Below are 4,628 nucleotides of genomic sequence, written 5' to 3'. Positions count from 1 at the left end.
CCTCCTTTTGCTCGCCAAATCACCAGCATCCGCCCACTGCCTTTGGCCATCCGAGCGCCGGGACCCTCGGGCCTCTATCCCACCCTATCCCGGTATGGCAGGCCAAGTGCCGCGTCCTGCCGGTGCTACCCGGGCCTACCGCGGCGTGGCGGGCCAAGATCCTTCTTCCTGAACCTGTTGGATTTCTTTGGTATAGCATCGACTGTGCTCTTTTCTGGCTAAAGTACTCTGTTCACTTTTGCTTGTCTCTTACCCGTTTCTGGCCCTGTAGCAGTTTAACAAACTGCTACTCTTGTCATTTTATTAAGGGTTTGCCGGACTCAAATGAAGGAATTTGTGCACCTTTTCTCACACTATTGGCATAAGGGAAGCAAAATCAGGACCGATTGACTGATTTTTGATTTCAGGAATCAAAAGAACAGTTTAGCCACTTAAATGACGACCTAGAAGAGAATCTTATCGACAGGTATATATAGATACATAATCACTGTACCTGTTGAGCTGATTCAACTTGTCTTTGCTGCGTTGTACCTAAAACCCAACAACCTCTTTTGGGCTTCTTCCTCTCCCTTCTTGCCCGTCCACGCTTCTGGCAGCTGAATATTTGAGGAGTGCCAGCAGTATTCTCCCGGCCCCGTATTTTGGTGACATCTGAAGGGAGGAACGGGTCAGTCCTTCAGAAAAAGTACCATACTTCCTTTAAAGATCATCTTTACTTTGAGAATGTACCTGGTGCTCCCTGGGGCGGACTGAGGAACAGAGGCCCCTCTCAGTAGGTTTGGATCTGAGTTCCACTTTGTACTCTCTAGATGTGCCAGGGATTAAATTTGGAGTTTATTTTTGGTTATGCATGCACCATCTACAGGCTTTTAAAGTGCCCTGTGATGTGCTGCAATCTAAGCGTCTGCTTCAATATTCAAGAGTTCGCAGAGCTGCACACCTGCGTGTGCTATGGCTCCAATCATGTCCAGTTTGTGGTTAAATCCACCGGCACCACTGACCCGCAATCCCAGTAGCAGGGAAGGGAGAGGAATGGCTTAACTGGTCTGCAGTTTGGGCCTCTCTCGAAAAGCCCCTGAAGCCTCAGGGTAGAAGCAGTCTGGCCTTCTGGAATTCAAGGGTGTATTTGACACATCCACCTCCGGAGTCCTTCCCTCAAACCAGCCGGTGTGGAAGCCCCCACCTCCACCCCTCTCTCCAGGGTCCGGAAAGCCGGAAAGTGCTGGAATGTCGCGTTCTCTCACCCTATTGTGCCTAGGTGTTGCAAACCACTGGAGGACAGAGCTTCCGGCTTTGATCTCGTGTCTCGGTCATTCTTTACCACCGAGGGGTGAGTTTAAATTAAATTTCTTTCTCTGCTGATAAGTTCTAATGGGCCTCAGAAGGTGAATAATTATGCAGTAACATTTCATGGGTTGTTGGAGTGGGAATTCCCACTGCGCTGTCACCAGGAACAGCATTTCCCCTGTACCTCAATGCTAAATGAAGCTTCACAAGTAAACTACAAGTGTCTTTCAAAGTCCCCGTCTGGATGATCTAATCTTTCCCTGCTCTCACCTTTCTTGTGCCTGCAAAACAGTTTGGCATCACTTTTTAAATTTAAGTTTTATTTGTGGCTTAAAAAAACTTTAAAAATCTCTACTAAAGGATCTTATGTTTGAGTGTAAAAATTTTTGCTTTGATGATTAAATATGCATTCCTATCAAGACAAAATATACATTCATGAAAGCTGAGGCCACATTTTTCCTGGAAAAAGGCAGACAAGCCACCTGGGATTTGCCTGCTTTCTCTTGTCACTTATTTTAGTGAATTTGTGCGTTTTTTGCTTGGTTCTTGAGAAAAAGGCTCAAGACCTGGAACTGCTGCAGTCAGTGGTCTGAACATACCTGGTTTGCGGTTCAGAAGTGCACTTTCTGTGCCAGAGGGGGAGGATAAAAAGCATACTACTTTGTTGCTTCATTCAAAATAGCTATTTACCTATTTGAAAATGTGGGCTTCCTTAAGATTTTGATTTATATTTAATTTTTCCCCAAGATAGGTAAGAAATAGCATCAACAGTTTGAATATTTAAATGGATCAGGACATTCTGACACATACTTTAAAATCAGACTCAGCTTAAATCAAAGAAATCCAAATTTGTAATTTAAAAGCACAATGGAACTCTTTATAGCTTTTTCTTTAAAGAAAATCCTTTATACCCTGTTCACATCAGTGTTTCACTGCTTAGCATTTTCCTTGTTTACTTTTCTTCCTTTTAAATTTATTGTGCTCCCACAGTTTTAAGATTTCTTAACACATGGAAACTGGAGCCTGCTTATCAAGTTTTCACTCCTTTCTTGGCAACTAATTTGAAAGTGCCCAAACAATGAGTTGATTTACATTATGTTCATTTCACTCTATACTCCTTGTGAATGTTAGAAAAAAACTCAGTAATTTACCTAGGGTTATCTTTATATCTTTGAAGGGGACTGATCCTTCCAGTTTTAAGATTTTTAGCCACTCCATTTTAAGCACCAAAACAGAAGAAAGAAAGAAAGTAGATGTTATGCCCTCCACCTCCCCCAGAGTTCAGGTGATTGTCTACTTCAACTGAAAATAAAGATTGTACTGCCCAATTTTGCACCCAATTTAATATCCCTAAGTATTCAAGTACCCTATCATCAGGTTTCCCATCATTTCAGGAAGTTTTGTGCTCATTCTTCTGTACCGATCAATATTTCGTTTCTCTTTTACATACCTGTCCCTTATTTTGGCTTTTTTTTTTTTCATAAGCACTTTCCCCTTTCAATTAAACAATGACCTTTGTAAGGAGAGGGGAACCAGTAAGTGGAAGTGAATTTAAGAGTTATTCACATTGATTTAGTGAATCAATATTATCAAGTTGTGTATATGTATGTATGTATGTGTGTGTGTGTATATATATATATACACATATATACTCTTAACAGAATTTGACTACAAATATATGAAGTCTCAGTTTAAGGAAAAATAATCATTTTTCTAATATTAAATTCTGTTTCTCTTAAACCTTTAAGAAAGTAAGATGCTTGCAGATGACAATTCAGTGTCCTTTGTACTGTTAGGCAAATTGAGTTTTTCTCTTTTTCCCAATACATAACTTTTTGGTTTAAAACTGTAGCAGTTATGTTGGAGTATGATATACATGTATCATATTTTCTATGCCCTCAGTAGTGACATACTTTAGTTTATTATCACAATTGACTGTTGTAATAGTAAGGAATATAAGGGAATAAAACAGCCTTGAAAATATTTTGGCAATAGAACATTATATATTCTTTAGTTGCATATACTTTGTAGAAAGTATATAATTTATTTAGTATATGGTGTAATTATTAAATGTGAACATACTTTGCTTAGTGACATGTTCACTTGAATGTTTTACTATGTATACCCAAGAAAATCAGAATCTGTGAAGTGTTCCATTCTTAAAATTCTGCCTGTTGTTTTGCAGAGAAAATGTTTCAGAAGTGGAATATAATAGTGATTCCTATTGTAAAGAAATAGTATTTATGTCTGTGAAGAGGTTTAGAATGACTTTTAGTATTTTTATAATCCAAAAGCAGTGGCATTTTTTTTACTTCATTTTTTTTTTAAATAAACTTTTCATTTTGGAATAATTTTAGAACAGTATAGTGAGCTCTAGTAGTTTTCTCTATTAATAACATCTTACATTATGATGGTGTATTTATCACATCCAGGAAATCAATATTGGTATATAATTTTTTTAAATAAAGAATTAAAGTCAACAAATGTCGCACTGCATATCTGTCAGTGATAGATTGCAGCTTAGGAAAATGCTGACTTCTTTTTGTTCAACTTCTTATAGTCAACTTGTCTATGCTGCTGCTGCTGGTAAGTTGCTTCAGTCGTGTCCGACTCTGTGCGGCCCCAGAGACGGAAGCCTACCAGGCTCCCCGGTCCCTGGGATTCTCCAGGCAAGAACACTGGAGTGGGTTGCCATTTCCTTCTCCAATGCATGAAAGTGAAAGTGAAGTTGCTCAGTCGTGTCCGACTCCTAGAGACTCCATGGACTACAGCCCACCAGGCTCCTCCATCCATGGGATTCTCCAGGCAAGAGTACTGGAGTGGGGTGCCATTGCCTTCTCCCTTGTCTATGCAGAGGCTATATACTACATTAATAAACAAGTTACGTAGAAAGCTACTCTACAGGGGTGTGTTTTTAAAATATTGTTTCTTAGAATAAAAAGATTTTTAAAAATTCTTTAATAGTTAAAATCTATGAAAATATCTAGTTCAGTTTTCATTTTTATTTCATGTATGAAAACATCAGATTAAATTTCACAGTTGATGGTTTCACTTAAAATTATAATGCAATTATTGTTAGCAATGTTCTACTTGTAGCCTAGAACTATTTTTTGTCCTACAATTTAAAATTACTTATTTACTCATTACTTGTAATAATATACTGATTCTATTTATTTCCTGTTTTCCAAGTTAAATTTTAGGAACACTTTTACTAAGGAACTGAGTTTGTCAGCATATAGAAAGCTTTGAAACTTAATAATTTTTCTTTCTTCTTTTTTTAAACACAGATAAATGTGTTTCCATGGAGCAATACATTTGCTTGGATCTTTGTCTCATTTAAG

Source organism: Bison bison, unplaced genomic scaffold, assembly GCF_000754665.1.
Source record: "Bison bison bison isolate TAMUID 2011002044 unplaced genomic scaffold, Bison_UMD1.0 scf7180017864275, whole genome shotgun sequence".
Lineage (NCBI taxonomy): Eukaryota > Metazoa > Chordata > Mammalia > Artiodactyla > Bovidae > Bison > Bison bison.
This window is presented reverse-complemented; position numbering follows the sequence as displayed.